Source organism: Natator depressus, chromosome 1 (assembly GCF_965152275.1).
Source record: "Natator depressus isolate rNatDep1 chromosome 1, rNatDep2.hap1, whole genome shotgun sequence".
NCBI classification, from domain to species: Eukaryota; Metazoa; Chordata; order Testudines; family Cheloniidae; genus Natator; species Natator depressus.
The window spans coordinates 343,267,491-343,285,171 of record NC_134234.1 but is presented as its reverse complement, the minus strand read 5'-3'; the positions used below and the strand labels follow the sequence as shown (position 1 = coordinate 343,285,171).

The window sequence follows — 17,681 nt, the reverse complement described above, 5'->3', positions numbered from 1 at the left end:
CTCCCCTGCTGAAATTTAAGCCCGTTTCTTCTTGTCCTGGCCTCACTGGTTAAGGAAAACAATGTATCACCTCCTCTTTATAACAATATTTTATACATTTGAAGATTATTATCAGGTCCCCCCTCAGTCTTTTCTTCTCCAGACTAAACAAGCCTGATTTTTTCAATCTTCCCTCAGAGGTCATGTTTTCCAGACCTTTAATGATTCTGTTGCTCTTCTCTGGACTTTCTCCAATTTGTCCACATCTTTCCCAAAGTGTGATGCCCAGAACTGGACACTGTTCTCCAGCTGAGGCCTTATCCGCGCTGAGTAGATCAGAAGAATTACTTCTTGTGTCTTGCTTACAATACTCCCGCTAGTACATCCCAGAATGTTTGCCTTTTTTGCAACAATATTACCTTGTTGTCTCCTATTTAATTTGTCATCCACTATCACCCCCAGATCCTTTTCTGCAGTACTGCTTCTTACGTCATGCTCGATTAAAATGGGTTTTGCATTTATTGTGTTTCTTTGCTTTCCCTTCCAATGCATCCTTGCCCCACTGCTGCCGTAACCAAAGAACTCAGGGGCAACATTAATTATGCAATCGCTATTGTGCTTCATAGTGTAACTGACTGCTGCAAAGTTTCATGTGTGAAAACAAGAGAAATCCGATAGTGACCAGTGAGAGGGGCTGGATGGGGGAAGGAGACAGAACAGGGAGGTGCCATATATGAGGAACCCAGGGGCAAGGAGGGAGAGGGGAAGAGGAGCTGGGACAATAATGATTCCCAAGGAGGGTGAGAGATGGTGGGGTTTTGGGGAGAGGAGGCAGATGAGTGGCTGGGGAGATGCAGCTTGTGGCTAGCTTGGGGAAAAAGTTGGTGGCCAAAGAGGAGCTGTTGCCGGGGCTCTAAGCTCGCACGGCAACACTGGTGCAAAGCTGTAAAGCAGGATAACAGTGCTTCTGCTCAGCAGGTCTCTGAGTTGGGCAGAGCTCACGAGGGAGGGAATGCTCCCTTTCACGTGTCTCTGTTGCTATTGGCCAGACCCTGCCATCTTAAACCACATCAGAGTCCCCATTAGCTGTCACTAATATTAGACTTTCCTTCCTCTGCAGCCCATCTGACACTAGAGGGACCTCCTATCACACACACGTGTCCGGTCCCTTCCAATAGAAGGCAGCAGGATGTGTATACAGATGTGTGCTCGCACACACACACCCATAAGTACATTAAAGGTGAAAACCTACAGGGCCAGGGCCCTTATAATCCCGTTCGCAATCCCCTAACAAGTATTCAAAATTTGCAGCATTTAGGTAAATTACTGCCTCTGCTTATTTTTGCCAGTAAGGAGCTGGGTAAATCGACCTCTTTCGCCACATCCTTGAGTAGCTCTGTGTTAGCTTGAGAGGATGTTCTGAACATATTGTCTGATATACGCATTCTTACATACATACAGCATCCTGAAACTAATTTTAAGGAGCTGACCGTAGAACATAACTGGGGACTTTACAGTATTGGTAGTTAGTGTGTGCAGCGATCAGTATCCGAGGGGGTCTAGAAACCTCAAGAGCTTTGGGGAGGTCTCACCCAATCAGGTGCTGAAGGCAGGGGCCTGGAGGTAAGAACCCAGTGAGATCGTCCCTTCTGGGAAGAATTAGAGATACATTTCCTGGCTGGATTTGAAGCTTCTGATTTATAGTGAGATATACTTTCTATTATTGAGTCCGTTGTCCTCCCTATTTGTAGCAGCTGCTGTTGGGACGGCATTTGTAGTACCCTAAGTTCACACACAGGAAAACCTGTATTACCTGGGACCTTGGGATAGCAACCTAACACCATTCTACAGATTGCAGACACACAATAGAAAGGTGCGACATGGGACACCCCTTGTCCAGTACATGTGACAATGCAGGTCCCAGCTTACCCAAATAAATGCTATCTTCATTTCAAAAACTATTTACACTCCTTATTGCACATACCTTCTGATTTACTGCTCTTGTGTGTCTTTCTAGATTCACAGAGACGCCATATCACTAACAGGAGCAATGGGAAACCAATAAGGCTCTAGTGGTTTCTTCCACGTTTTAGCTGAACTCCTTCCTCTGCAAAATGGTAAACATCTATAGAGAAATGGAATAGCTTTCAATATTTCAAGTATAACCCAATATATTCCTGATGTTACATATAGGCAAAAACTTTGGTATGGGATTAAACTTTTCAAAAGTGTAGAACAGCTCATTGTCTGTCTTGGTCCGTCCGTCCTCCCCCGTCCCCCCTCCCCCCCCGGACTCAAACACATTGCAAGGGATACGTAGGAAATCAGGAGCAAAAACACAGAAAGGTGATCAAGAATAAAGAAGGGCCATTGTGCTGGTGAGTGGAGAATCTTGGCATGGAGAACAGTAACTGGGGGAGGAATCTTCCCCCAGGGTAGGTATGGACAGTAGCTGTGTAGGATAAAGCAACTTTATTGTGCTGACTTGATCTCACGTACCCACTCAGGCCAAGTCTATGCTACAAGGCTTTGTTGGCACAGCTGTGTCAGTCAGGTGTGTGGGCAAACCCCCAGAGTAGACACAGCTGTGCTGATAGAAGAGTGCTTCTGTCCGCTTAGCTCACGTTGTTTGGGGAGGTGGTGTTACTATGCCGACAGAAACAAATCCTTTCGTCAGCCACGAAAGGGGTCACGGTGGATCACAAGCTAAATATGAGTCAACAGTGTAACACAACTGCAAAAATGAAAGCATACATCATTCTGGGCTGTATTAGCAGGAGTGTTGTAAGCAAGACACGAGAAGTAATTCTTCCACTCTACCCCGCGCTGATAAGGCCTCAACTGGAGTATTGTGTCCTGTTCTGGCTGCCACATTTCAGGAAAGACAAATTGGAGAAAGTCAAGAGAAGAGCAACAAAAATTATTAAAGGTCTAGAAAACATTACCTATGAGGGAAGACAGAAAAAATTAAGTTTGTTTAGTCTGGAGAAGAGCAGACTGAGTGGGGACATGATAACCGTTTTCAAGTATATAAAAGGTTGTTACAAGGAGGAGAGAGAGAAATTGTTCTCATTAATCTCTGAGGATAGGACAAAAAGCAATGGGCTTAAATTGTAGCAAGGGTGGCTTTGGTTGGACATTAGGAAAAACTTCCCAACTGTCAGGGCGGTTAAGCACTGGAATAAATTGCCTCGGGAGCTTGAGGAATCTCCATCATTGGAGATTTTTAAGAGCAGGTTGGACAACACCTGCCAGGGATGGTCTAGATAATACTTAGTCCTGCCGTGAGTGCAGGGGACTGGACTAGATGACCTCTCGAGGCCCCTTCCAGTCCTTCACGTCTATCATTCTGTGATGATTCTGTGCTGAGTGGGCATTTACCAGGAGTACGAGCTCACATTCAGGAAAGGATTACACATGCCATTTATGTGCACGGCCATGCTCACAGCCTTAGTCATTGCGGACACATGTTCCAGCATCACCCAGTGCCAGGAAGTCTTTGCATGTGCTCAGGACCCGTACGTCTTCTTTAGCCGTAGTAACAAGCACCAGGAACTGTTTGTTACGGCACAGCAGAAGCTAGGTCAGAAGGTACTTGAGCTAGGTAGATAACGTGAAACTCGCTGGTTTTGCCGGCATGACTCCCTCCGCAAACGGCATGCAAGATATGGCACAGTAGTGGAAACATGGGAAGCCATTTCAGTTCAGAAGACTGACGGACCATCAACTACAAAGGGCTTGATGGCCAGGCTAAAGAGCTATTCCTTCCTGTTGAGGCACTCGGTTTTGGAAAGAACGTTCATGATTTTGAACAGTGCTTCAGAAGACCTGCAAAATGAAAACCTGAATTTATCAAGTGCCATGGAATTAGTAGCAAGCAATGCTGCTGCTCTTCAAGAAATGAGACCATCTGAAAGCAAATGGAAGGAGCTATGTGAGGAAACTGAAATAATTACCAGGGAACTTGACATTGCACAGCAATACAAAAAAGGCAAGAAAACCTCACAAAATCTCCACCAAGCTGGCCTTATTTTTTGGTTCTAGTACACTAGGTCAGTCATCTACACATGATGTTCCCATGAGCGCTCAAGAATCTATAAAATCTGATTTCTACTATCCCGTTCTGGACAGAATTCTTGTAGAGCTTGATAGACGATTCACCGCCAACTCCAGTTGGCTTTCTGCACTAACTGCTTGTGACACAAAGAATGAACATGTTCTGGATGTTGAGAAACTGAAAATAATTGCAGATCGCTATGGATCAATGGGCACCAATTTTGGCAATCTGGATGCAGAAGTCAAAGTTGCCAAGAAGCACTTTGCACCAAAAAATTGACTTCAATTTTTGACTTCTGGAACATTCTCAATGACTTACTAAGGGGTTCCCAGTTTTCACTGTCTATTGTAGATATTGTGTTGAGCCTTCCAGTTTCTACAGCATCAAAGGAGAGGTACCTCTCTGTGCTCAAGAGAGTAAAGGACTACATAAGATCCACAATGGGAGAAGGGCATTTAAATAACTTGGTAATTTTAGCCTGTGAATGTGAAGCTTCAAAACACCTGATATCAGGCCATTGGCAGTTTTGCCAAGACGAGACCGGGGCGTTATCCATTGTTTTAGCTCGTCTCTGGGGTGTTTTTTGTTTGTTTGCAATCATTTCTTTACCTTTAAACATTCCTGGAACATATTAAGTGTCTCATTCTCCTCTTCGGAATTTGGAACACAAGACATTTAAAAAACAACAACAATTGCCAGGGTTAGTAGAGAGAAATAAAATCTGCTTAAGAGAGTGTACAAAGTATCAAACGTGTGTTTCTGAGATCTGTGTTAGAGCTCCAGAACTGATACCTCAAGGCTTGGGATTGGGAATATTTTGCTGTATTGTCTCCTGATTGTTCGAAACTTGCATGTAAATTTAAAATATGGCTTTAATAAGTGTCTGTGTGTGTATATTTTCTTTCTTTATATAGGAATTAGATACAGTGCTCCTGTCAGAAATTATCGGAAGAAAAACTAGAGTTTTCAGGTGTCTAAGTAGCCACTGGAATCATGATTAAAGTTGCCCCCCCACAACCAAAATCTGAAATGGCGCCCCTGTTTTTTGCCCCCACTGTTCCCCTTGGGAGGCTGTTCCAGAACTTCACTCCTCTGATGGTTAGAAACCTTCATCTAATTTCAAGCCTAAACTTGTTGATGGCCAGTTTGTATCCAGTTGTTCTTGTGTTAACATTGGTGCTTAACTTAAATAACTCCTCTTCCTTCCCGTTATTTATCCCTCTGATGTATTTATAGGGAGCAATCATATCTCCCGTCAACCTTCTTTTGGTTAGGAGACTTCCACAGCTTGGCTTGTTTAGCCTCTCATAAATTAGGTTTTCCATTCCTCGGATCATCCTAGTTGCCCTTCTCTGCACCTGTTCCAGTTTGAATTCATCCTTCTTAAACATGGGAGACCAGAACTGCACACAGTATTCCAGGTGAGGTCTCACCAGTGCCTTGTGTAATGGTACTAACACTTCCCTGTCTCTACTGGAAATACCTCTCCTGATGCGTCCTAGGACTGCATTAGCCTTTTTCACAGCTGCATCACATTAGCAGCTCATAGTCCTCCTGTGATCAACCAATACACCCAGGTCTTTCTCCTCCTATGTCGCTTCCAACTGATAAGTCCCCAGCTTATGGAAAAAATTCTTGTTGTTAGTCCCTAAGTGCATGACCTTGCACTTTGCACTATTAAATTTCATCCCATTTCTATTACTCCAGTTTTCAAGGTCATCCAGATCTTCTTGTGTGATATTCCGGTCCTCCTCTGTATTGGCAATACCTCCCAACTTTGTGTCATCCACAAATTTTATTAGCACAGTCCCACTTTTTGTGCCAAGGTCAGTAATAAAAAAGTTAAATAAGGTTGGTCCCAAGACCGATCCCTGAGGAACTCCACTAGTACCCTCCCTCCAGTCTGACAGTTCAGCTTTCAGTACGACACGTTGTAGTCTCCCCTTTAACCAGTTCCTTATCCACCTTTCAATTCTCATATTAATCCCCATCTTCTCCAATTTAACTAATAATTTCCCCTGTGGAACTGTATCAAATGCTTTACTGAAATCCAGGTAGATTAGATCTAGTGCATTTCCTTTGTCTAAAAAATCAGTTATCTTCTCAAAGAAAGATTTGTAAAAGCATGCTGCATTTTATGCCAGTGACTCTGAAAAAGATTTGGGGGTGGGGATGGATAATCAGGTGAACATGAGCTCCCAGTGTTATGCTGTGACCAAAAGAGCTAATGTGATCCTGGGATCCATAAATGGGGAATCTTGAGTAGGAGCAGAAGAGGTTGATAAATTGGAGAGAGCTCAGAGAAGAGCCACGAGATTGATTCAAGGATGAGAAAACCTGCCTAATAGTGAAAGACACAAGGAGCTCAATCTATTTAGCTTAACTTTAGCTTAGAGAAGGCTAAGGGGTGACTTGTTTACAGTCTATAAGTAGCTACATGGGGAACAAATATTTAATAATGAGCTCTTCAATCTAGCAGAGAAAAGTCTAACGCAATCCCATTGGCTGGAAGTTGAAGCTAGACAAATTCAGACTGGAAATAAGATGTTAATTTTTTACAGTGAGAGTAATTAACCATTGGAACAATTTACCAAGGATCAGGGTGGATTCTCCATCACTGACAATTTTTAAATCAAGACTGAATATTTTTCTAGAAGATTTCCTCTAGGAATTATTTGGGGGAAGTTCTCTGGCCTGTGTTATAGATGATCACAATGGTCCCTTCTGGCCTTGGAATCTATGAATCTATGAAAAACCTTTCCTCCTACTAATTAGTCCCTTCTTGCCTTCTTCAGTTAACTGTCTCAACATCACTGAGGTTGGATTTAAGGATTTATGCTATGATGTGATTTGGATAAGGTTGCGTTGATGTCGGGATGGCTTCTGAGACCTTCTTCACTCAGTTCCCAAGAACTCAGCTCAACTCTGAACTTATCCCTGAGGTTTCTCTATTGGCAGACAGTCAAGCTACACTGAAGTTGATCAGGCTCAAGCGTAGAGGATGGGCACAGGATATACCACACATCCAATGCAGATAATCATGAATCATGAATTCTATACACACTTATACTTAATACTATTGGTTAACACATCATATCACATTTAATGACTGGTCTACTAATTTTTGTAGATAGTCCCTGTCTAGAGCATGAGCTCTTCATAGGCGGCAAGTTATATGGGCCTGTGGTGCCCGTGCTCCACCAATATTTAGGAACGTGGGCCTGGCTCCACCAATGTTTGGGCTTACCGTGCATTGGGGAGCCCCGCGCTCCAGGAGGACGCAGGGTCCGGAGCGCCCTGGGGGATTAGCGGGGGGCCTGGCGCTAGCAGCAACGAGCGACCCAGGGCCAGCCCGCCCCACCAGCTCCCGGCGTCGCTCGGAGGAGGGGGCGGAAGCCGAAAAGAGGCGGGCGGGGCCTTGGGGGAAGGGGTGGAGTGGGGGCGGGGAGGGGGTGAAGTAGGGGCAGGCTGGGGCCAGATCACTCGCTGCTGCCGGTGCCAGGCCCCCCGCTAACCTCCCAGGCCACCCTGGACCCAGTGTCCCCCTGAAGCGCAGGGCCCCCCAAAGCACGGGGACCGGGGCAGTTGCCCCGGTCCCTCCTATGGACGGGACGGCTCTGCTTGGACCGATTCTGGGCACCACCAAAAATTATACAAACCTGGCGCCCATGATCCCAGCCGTGTCACCTCTTGGTCCATTGTCCTTCTCCTGCAGACCCAGGCTGAGCTCACACCTTCTGCCTGCTGGAATTTCCCAGCCTTTGGGTTCCTAGTGTCTTTCCAGACTCTCCCTTGATCTGGGTCAGTCTCGGCCAGCCCATTCATCCCACCCAGACAGTCACATGAACCCCCCCCCCCTCGCATCTCCCACTCGGCCCCCAAAGCAGAGTTTGAGCCCTTTCCCCGCCCCGGGAAGTGTGGAGCGATCGCTGGGCAAGTAAGTCGGGTGCCACCATGGGTCTCCTTCACCGACATATGGCAGGAAATTCCCACTTTGCCACTGGGACACATGCGGACCTGCTGCGGCAGCACCCAGCAAAGTGGTGTCTTTGCACCCGCAAGATCTGGGGGGAGGATTGTCCCTGATAGCCTCTGGCTGGCTGGACCCAACAATTCAGGCAGGATCACTGGCCTCCGGTGGTTTTCTCACAAGGAAATTCTCTGGGAAACCCTCCCCATACTAAAATGCAAAACAGGGCTCATCCGGGATTTGAACCCGGGACCTCTCGCACCCGAAGCGAGAATCATACCCCTAGACCAACGAGCCACCCTATAGCAGTTTTTCCAGCTGTTGCTCTAGGTGCCACCTCAGCAAAGCAGCAGCCTGGCGATCAGGTTACACTGACGGGGGCTGGCTGCTGCCTCACCCCGCCTTCCTCCGGAGTCTGCAGAGCAGAAGGGAACTGCCGCTGTGGCTGCAGCCCTGACAAACAAGCCTTGAGCCTCACGGCACCCGCTGAGCAAGGATTCTCTACAGCTGGCCATGGAGGCGTCTCATACCCAGCACCCTGCTTCTCACGTCCCTTCCTACCGAGCCTCGGGCACTTGCCTGCCCCCAGCCAGCCTGCACAGCGAAGGATGGCGTATCCCCCCCGTGGGGTGACATGCACCCGCCACGCTGTCCCGGGCCTGCAGCAGACCTCTGCGGAGCTCGAAAGTAATGTTAAGTCCCTCTCGGCACATCACCCGCTCCGTCTAACTTTCAGCCCGCTGGGCCCCGTTGCTTTTAGCCCATCTGACCTGGTTTGGGCACCAACGTTCCGGGAGTAGCTGCCAAAATATTTTTTGTCTCCTTGTACAATGACTTCCACTCCCTTTTTATCCGGTGGGGGAGAAGGGCAAGCCCTGGTTATGTCATGTACAGACATGTGCTACTTAAATGGGGGAGGGGAAATAGGCTGATCTAGGATATACCCAAAGCAAGACTCATACCCCTAAAGCAACAAGCCAGCTGAAGCAGGTTATACCTAGGGGCTTTGTAAGGTGTCTGATAAGCAATGTTATTAATCTACGTGGGTTTTAATAGTGTGCTCATCAGCGTAGTCTGAGCACCGTGCGGTCATGCATTCTGCACTGTGACTACACATCTGTCACACTTTGGTTCCCTCATCCCCTCCCCAGGCCCAGAGGGAGACGCATGTGGTCGGGAGTGTCTAGTTTTGGTAGGGTTTCCTTTGTTTTGTTAAATAGACTATTGCCCTTTGTTTATGGTAGAGAAGGGGTGGGTCCAAGAAATGCATCCGGTAGGGAAGGTGGTGAGGTCTGTGATGGCCCTTAGTTCTTGGGGGACTTTGTTCTGTGGTCTGGGACTTCCCCCAGAGACGGTTCTGTCTGCCCCACAGACGAGCGGCACTCATATTGTTGAGAGCTCCATTGGGCCATGGTTTTCCTCCAGGAAACTGAGTCTTTTAGGTATCATAGAATCATAGAATATCAGGGTTGGAAGGGACTTCAGGAGGTCATCTAGTCCAATGATCCTCAAAGCAGGACCAATCCCCAACTAAATCATCCTAGGCTCAGGCCATATAGTGCCTTGAAGAGAAAGACTGAGGCCTTCAACTGGGTGTGAAATTCCCGAGGAGGCCGGTGCAGGGAGCAGCAGACAGGTGGGATGTGCCCACCGTTGCTGAGGAGACATGCTGCTGTTTAGAAGGAACAGATGGGCCCAAAGAGTCACAAGGTGTTCACATGACCCTGAAACTGTCCCACAGTGAACACTGTGAGACACGCTTTGGGGTTTGCTACGCAGAGACCTCAGCCGGCTGAGTGTCCTGGCAGACGCACCGTGCCGCTCATGCCGAAGGTTAGACATTCATTGATTAGAACACACAAAACGGGGGGGCGGGGGGATCGAAACAAGGCAAAAAGAGCTGGAACCGCAGTTGAGCAGTGATGTAAAACAATCAAACCTATGTTGGATACCAGGTAGCGTTTGCCCCTCCACCACAGTCCTTCTTGCTGGGGAGGACGGGTTAGTTCTGGGAAGGACAGTCACCTTCCTGCTTTCAGCACAACAGCCAGACGCGAGAGGGAGAAGAAATGGGCTAGCCGGGGGGATACAGCTTGGCTGATGTTTTCAGGATACCAGGCGGCTGCTCAATCACGGACAGGTGTCCTGGGCGGGAGGGTTGGCCATGACACCTGTTGACCCCAGCTTGCCTCCCTGGCCAGGGACATCATCTGGTTGGTTTGGCGGGTCAGTGTCCTTTGCAGGCCAAGCAGAGCTGGGGGACATCTCACTTGGCCGTGCTGGTGCTGGGCACTATGGCTGATTTCAGGGTCAGGTGAAAAGCCGAGAGAGAGATCAGCCAGCAGGAAGATAGTGGGGGACGGAAAGGGACACACGAGGGAGGGACTCGGAGCAGGATCTCACATGTATCAGGCTGAGGTTCTCCCTAGTGGAGCGATGCTGGCCAAGCATCCTCTGTGGAGGACCAAGGCTGGGGGGTCACGGCAACAGTCCTGCTGCCCCAGCCGGGGTGATGGTCAAAGTTCCTTTTTTCCCCCTCAAGACTCTTCTTACCGGCCCCAAAAAGGTCCATGTCGTCTGGCCCGTTCACCTGGTGGTTGCATGTAGATGTTGAAAAGGGCCGGAGAGAGAGAACTGACCCTGGTGGAGCCCCACAAGCGAGGGGTCTGGGGGGGAGGGGCAGTTTCCCATCACTGCTCCTTGGGGGTGTCCCTCCAGGAAGGACTCAAACCGTTTCAGCGCCTTCCCCTGGACCCTGCCACCTCTCGGGCGAGCCAGCGGAAGCTCCTGGCCCACAGTATGGAACGCTGCAGAGAGGTCCAGGGGGCTGAGACCGGATGGCTGCCCCTCTCCCCACTGACAGGAGGAGCTCAGCCATCAGGGCCACGAAACCAGCTCCAGTTCCATGTCTGGGCCTGAAGCCAGGTGGTGCCGCGTCCCTCCTGCTGGCTGCAGTTAGAGGAGCCTGGAGCTGGCCTTTGGCTGGCTTCTCTCTGAGCTTGCCCAGGAACGGGAGGTCTGACGCCGGGCTAGAGCTGGCCAGGCCTGACGTGCCCAGCGTGGGTTTCTCCAGCGCGGGTCGCCCCAGTGCATGCGTGAAGGATGGAGGGCGGATTCCCTCCCTGAATGAGGAGCTGGCTGGTTCGCTCAGGAGTGGGGCCAGTTGCACACGACTCTTTCTCCAGCCGGAAAGGGCCCGGGTCGGAGTCACAGGTCTTTGCTGGAGGCCGTGGGTTGGCGGGGCTGAGCACGGCAGGCCCCTGCTGTTTGAGGAGGCTGTTCGTGGTCAGTTCAATGAAGGAGGGTGACAGTTCTTACAGTGCTTGGTGCTCAGCTCTGCGGCAGGCCCTCAGGACTGAGGAAGCCATTTACCCCTCTGGAGAGCTCCTTGGGGTGGGTTTTGGCCACCTCGGTGGAGGGAGGGAGGAGCCTTTTGGGGGCCAGCAGGTCATCAGGTCCTCAACTCCTTGTCCCATGAGTGGGGTCCAGGTATCTTTTAGCAGGCTCTGGAATTCATTGGAGTCCTGAGTCCTCATGGTTGAATCAGGGTCTTTCTTGATGCCCAGTACCGGAAGGTCTCTGAGCACCTCCCTAGTCAGGGGATGGTCTGTGGGTTGTGATGTCCTCAGTCTTGATATGTAGGGAGTCCAGGTATGACCAGCTGTGTGGGCTGGACCGAAATGACCTGCGAAAGTCCTAGGGATGGGACAGTAGCTGGGGAGGGCTCTGAGTTACTACAGGGAATTCCTTCCCGGGTGTCTGGCTGGTGGGTCTCGCCCACACGCTCAGGGTCTAACTGATCGCCAGATTTGGAGTCAGGAAGGAATTTCCCCCTGGTCAGATTGGCAGCGGGGTCTTTTGCCTTCCTCTGCAACTCGGGGAACGGGTCACTCACAGGTTTAAACTAGTGTAAATGGTGGATTCTCTGTAACTTGAAGCCTTTAAACCATGATTTGAGGACTTCAGGATCTCCCAGGAGGACAAGGCTGAGGTGCCTCTTCGTGCGCCAGTGAGCTTCTGCGTGTTTTTCTCTGTGATGGTCTGGAAATCCACCTAAAATCAGTGTGAGCCCTAGCTCTGGTTTCTCCTGTCAGGTGCATGAAGTTGTCTTACCAGAGGCACCTCTCTTGCATTTGATGTTTGGAGAGAAGATGGATGCAGCGCCACCTGCCTTCTCAGCCTCTCCAGGTCCACGGTGCACCGAGTATCCTGGGAGGGCGAGCTGGGCTAGCACAGGGCTTGCGGGGTTCTCCAGCCAGGTCTCAATGGGGCAGGCTACATCAGGGGTGTCCTCCCAGATGAGGTCGTGCATTGTTTGTTAGTGGCAGCTCTTGCACTGATCGGCGTCAGCTTCAGTTTGCGGTGCGCTCCCGGCCCGGGCCGAGGTGGTGGGCCTGTGCCGTGTGCTGGCATCAGATGTGTAGAATCTGGTTTCTTACTTTTGTTTCCTTGGACGGCTCCTCCCAGTCTGAGCGGTGGTAGGAGGTGAAGTGGCTGTGGCCTTGGGGTGTGCCGAGGGATGCTTGTCTGGTTCAACGGATGTCGTGGGAAAAGCAGGTCTGTTGGATACCTTTTGGAGCTGTAACCTGGCTGAGCTCCGATCTGTCTCGCCACCCAGAGGAGTCCAAGCAGCAATGAGATCCAGCTCCTCCCTGTTAGGGGTTTTTTATTCCCTACCCCCCATCTGCTTTCCATTGCAAACTCAGCCAATGGGAGGAATTCACTTGCAAGACTCATCTTCATGGGGCAGGGGGTTAGTAAACAACAACGTCTTTCGTCCTCTGTAACGTTCCACTCTAGTCCGTCTGGCGTCGCTGGGCCTTCCTCGTGGAGCAGGGCAGAACACCTTCTGTCGGAGACCAGCATTTCACACGAGTTAACGCCTCTCTCCCATCTGGTGAGATACACTGTCACAGAGCGAAACTCTTGAACATTACCTTACAATACAGGTGTGACGAGTCCCCTGCTCCCCCCGGATCCACCCGGAACTGGGGTACCACTGAGCCGCCCAACCCACCAGCCTGGGCTCCCTCTCACACTGTACTGCTGTGAAAAGCTGCAAAGCCCTCTCCAGCCTGCACTTTCACCAGCATTCACCCAGCTAGGGACACACCCAGCTGCAGTTACATGCAGGCTCGTTGACCAGCCCTTAGGCAGTCTGTCCCCTGAGGGGTGGGGGTGGGAAAGCAGCTGGGGACCTGGCCCCTTTAAGGGCTCTCTGGATCCCCTGCTCTGGCCCTGCTGGCGCTGGACCCATGCAGGGCCCCATGGAGCCGCCCCCTCCACTGGAGCTGTGGGCCCAGCTGTCAAGCCATTAGTTTCTTCAGGACCACCCAGGGTGGGGGAGGGGAGGGACAGTTGTCCCCAGGCCCTGTATTTGAGAGGGCCCCCGAACCCGAGCAGAGCACAAGGCCCAGAGCAGGGAGTCAGCCCCAGCCCCATGGGACACAGGAGCCGCTGCTGTGTGGTGAGTGTGGGGCGGGCTCCTTCCCCAGCACCCTGCCCCCCAGCCCCTCTCAGTGGTACTGTTTCAGAAGGGTGGGGGGCCTCAGTTTCATATTTTGCCCCAGGCCCCCAGAAACCTCTGTGCAGCACTGAGCCCTAGAGATCAATGGGTTTCTGTAGCTTATCTACTGCCCTGGCACCAGGGGTGTCCGGTTTGCCGCACTGCACGGGAGCCGTGTGCCATGAGCGGGGCAGCTGGCTAGGAGGGGTGCTGACCGCTCAGGCCGAGCTAAGCTGCCACTCAGGACGGAGCCCAGGGCTGGGCTCTCCAGGCCAGGACAACAAACCAGTGTGGGAAGTCACATGCCCATGACAAAGCAGCGGTAAGGTCCCATGCTCTGGGGGCAGAGCCGGCTGCCAAGGGGGGATGCAGACCTGGAAGGCAGCATGGCCTAGGGGTCAGTTTGTAAAGCATGTTCCCAGAAGCGCCATCCCCCCGTCACCCAGAGGTGAATCCTCCGCAGCAGGGGCGTGCACAGGAATACAAACGTGGCCGCTTTTAGAGAGGTACTTTCTGTGGCCAGAGGAGCTGGCCCTCTCCCCTGGCCCCCGCAGCTGCCTCTCCCCACACGACAGTTCTGTGCCCCCACTGATTGGGGGGCTGTGCTCCTGCTTGCCCCTCCCTTGCTCTGCAGCATTCAGGGAGCAGCAACTGGTACCAGCGGTGACAAATCCCAGCAAGAGCCTCTGTTAGGCCACAAAGAAGGTAATACAGAGGGGTGGAGATTTCACTGGTGCCCGGAGAGCCCACGGCCTCCCCAGCAGGGCAGCAGCCTGAGCTGGGGAAGGGCAGCTTTACACCTGGGGCGATGAAACGGCAGAAATTGGATTAGAACCCAAATGCCCCAGGTCTTAAGTCCTCTGCCTATTCCACTACACTTCAGCACTGAAACAGTAGGGTGCTTTCTGGCACCACTGTAGTGCCCCATGCACTGCAGGGCGGTACAGTGCATAGGGCAGTCACTGGGGAAGTAGGAGTCATAGGTTCTAGTCCTGTCTCTGACACTTGGGCAAGTCTCTTCCTGTGCCCCTGCTGGGGATAATGGTGCTGCCCCTGGGCAACGGCATTGAGCAGGGGGGTGTTGGGATGCCAGGCTGAGAGGGGAGCTGCCTGCCAGCAGTGCATGGGCTGATCGCTTGACAGACCTCTGCAGCCGGGCTGGGGGTCTGAGCTCTGGCCAGGAATGAGGGGGAGTTGTGGTCCAGGAGCTGGGTATACTGCGGGGTGCAGGAAGATTCTTGGGATGGCAGGAGAATGCAGAGTGACCCCACTGAATGCCTCCTCAAGCCCCAGGGGCAGTGCCCCCTGTAGGCCAGCGAGGGCCATCCTAAAACTAGCCACCTGCCCGAGAACTGCTGAGTTCTGTGTGGCTCGGTACATCTGCTCCACGGGTGGTCATAACCAGCCCATGCAGTGGGCACCCAAAGAGAGGGGCAGGGGAGCGCACACCTGTTGCTGCTCTCACTGCCTACCAGACAGCAGCGAGATAGGGATCAGCCCAGCCCTTGGAAATGCACTTTCCTCCCCCAGGCCCTGATCCAGGCCAGCGTGGCCTTTTATCAGCCCTCAGATTTGGACGAAAGAATGAACGCAAAGGCAGAGAGAAGGAGAAAATAGTGACATCCCCCTTCGCACAGAAGGTCCCCCCCTCCACAGCTGACCCGCTCTGGAACTGGCCCTGCTCAGAGTCTAGATTTTAGGGGCTGAAGTTGGAGACCTTTCCACAGTAGCTGCAGTGGCTCAAAGCCGTAGCGTCGCCAGTTTTGTAAAGGGGCTAAACTGTGGCCGTGCAAATCACATCTAGAACAGAGCTTTCCGTCCTGGCAGCTTCAGCGGGGTGAAAGTGTAGAGTGTAGAGAGAAGGCCATAAATTGTTCTCTCAAGTGTGTCTAGGAGCCAGGGGAATGAGTCTAGGGAACATCCTGCTGCCAGATGTGTGTGGAAAGTAATATAGTCCCTGAGTGCCAACACAGTCAGTGGCTCATTTCTAAAAATATCTGGAAGAGACACTTTGCTCAACTGGCTCGTTGGTCTAGGGGTATGATTCTCGCTTAGGGTGCGAGAGGTCCCGGGTTCAAATCCCGGACGAGCCCATTTTTTCAAGCCAGTAGCAGCAGTGGGATGGATGAAGATTTGGCGGAGCAAACTGACTTTCCCCACTTAAAGAATATACGGAAAGGAAGGGAGACTTTTATCAACAGTTCCCCAGTGACAGAAAAGTGGTGAAGCTGGATTAAAACACTCGCCTTTTTCCATTGCAACCCCACCCTGCAGCGACGCCCGCTGGCTGCCCACGAGAATGGGTATTTCATGCCCTGCCCTGGGGGGGCTGAGCTCCGCTGGCTGCAGAGGAAGGGGCGGGTGTCTGTAACGCAGCAATGAAAAGGTCAGGTCCATAACCAAACACTTGCCTATCAGCTGTAAAACTTTCCACCCACAGAGTCGTTATCCCGACAGTTCGACTTAACACACTGGATTAGCTAAAACAACAAACCAAGTGTATTAGCTACAAAGAGAGCGATTTTCAGTGAGGCCCAGCAAGGAGGCGTAAGAGTCAGACACGGTCACAAGAAAAATAAAGATAAGACACCTACGGGTGCCCAACTTCACAAGCTCTATTAGAGTCAAAGCAAAGTTGTCTGGCCAGGTGCCTCCAGCAATCTCCCTGAGCAGCCCCTTGAGGTCAGGACGCCGCCTCCAGAGTCCAACAGCGGCTTCCTTTGTCTTTTCCGGTGCAGAGAATGCGATGGGCAGGGGGACACAGAGGTGTGTCTGCCCCTCCTTTGTATAGTCCTGTCCCCCCATCTCCAGCTGGGAGCCTGACGACAGTCCGTCTGTGAGGACAGGAACCCTATGCTGTTTCTTTGCTAAGATGTAGCTTTTTGCCCTGCCCAAGAACGGGCACTGAGCAGGTAATGGCCCACGGGCCTTGTTTACACCTGGCCGTGGCGTCGGTTTGCCCTGAGGAACTGGTTTGACCACTCCCCAGACGTCTCTGGAAAACCTGCTTTTAGTCCTGATTTCTGCTTGTGTTTACAACGTCACATGTCAGGCTGCGCCGTGCACGGCGCCCGGCTGCTACTGATCAGCAAATGCTGAGTTTTTAAACAGCTCACAAGGCATCCCTCGTGCAAACCAGTGTGCAGGCTGTGAACACGGGGTGTGTTCTGTCACAGCTCCCCTCTCTCAGCTTGCCTTATCGCCAATACAGCAACGTTCCTAGAGGGAGACGCAAGCAACGAGCCCCTTAAGCAGCCAGGGATTGGTTTTGTGGGGGCTCTGGTTTGCTGGAAGTGGCCTGACTCAGGGTCTAGTGGCTATTGTGTCTGAGCCACCCAAGGTGTAAACTGTAAGTGCTGTAAAGTGTGCCGAGGAGCTGGGGGAGATTGCTCTTCAGCTGCTTGAACCTCAGAGGCCACATGCTCTTGTGGTTGCCAGCACTGCCAAGGTCTCCTCTAAGACAACATCTGGCGAGCTCTTTTTTTCAGCTGGCTTGTTGGTCTAGGGGTATGATTCTCGCTTTGGGTGCAAGAGGTCCTGGGTTCAAATCCCGGACAAGCCCATTTTTAATGGTTGGGGGATCTGCCAGAATAAAGCGCTTTCCCCCCAAGAAGCTCAGTGAAGAGGCAGAGGAATTTTATTGCCTAAAATCCACAACAGTGCCCAGCCTGGCTGCCAAAGCCACGTCACAGCTGGATGGGAACGATGAACGTTCCCCCACCTCAAATGTTTTGGGGTCTCCTCCTGCCTGGCCGATCTTACAGCAAAAGCCAGGGGTGGCCCTTAGAGTCCCTAAGTGCCTCCCCACAGCTCCCCACCCATGTTGCTCTGACACCCCAGGTTGCAGGCGGCTGGTTTCCATGGCCAGCTCCTCTACAGTTTCTATTCGGCTGCCAAAGCCGAGCCAATCTCAGGGTGGGAATGTTTCAGCTGGTGCCAATTAATACGCAAAGGAGAGGCGACCCCGGGGAAGCTGAGATGTGGCCTTGGAAGCCAGGTTTGGGCACTGCTGTGCTATACCAGGGTATCGTAAGGGCCCCACTGCGCCGAGCAACCCCGGGCCCCGGTCACGTCTCTGCCACGTTGGGCAGCCCCATGCCCTGGTCATGTCCCCACCGCACCGGGCAGCCCCGGGCCCCGGTCACGTCTCTGCCATGCATGCTCAGCCA

General features: G+C 51.7%; 3 non-coding genes across 3 annotated transcripts; 2 read left to right on the top strand and 1 right to left on the bottom strand.

Annotated features, from left to right (window-relative positions):
• Positions 1 to 8,231: 8,231 nt before the first annotated feature.
• TRNAP-CGG (transfer RNA proline (anticodon CGG)) lies at positions 8,232 to 8,303 on the bottom strand. The gene has a single exon. It is a non-coding gene; the product is annotated as a tRNA-Pro (tRNA).
• A 7,230-nt stretch (positions 8,304 to 15,533) lies between these two features.
• TRNAP-AGG (transfer RNA proline (anticodon AGG)) lies at positions 15,534 to 15,605 on the top strand. Its single transcript has one exon. It is a non-coding gene; the product is annotated as a tRNA-Pro (tRNA).
• Positions 15,606 to 17,002: 1,397 nt separating this feature from the next.
• On the top strand, positions 17,003 to 17,074 carry TRNAP-UGG (transfer RNA proline (anticodon UGG)). The gene has a single exon. It is a non-coding gene; the product is annotated as a tRNA-Pro (tRNA).
• The last annotated feature ends 607 nt before the right edge of the window (positions 17,075 to 17,681 follow it).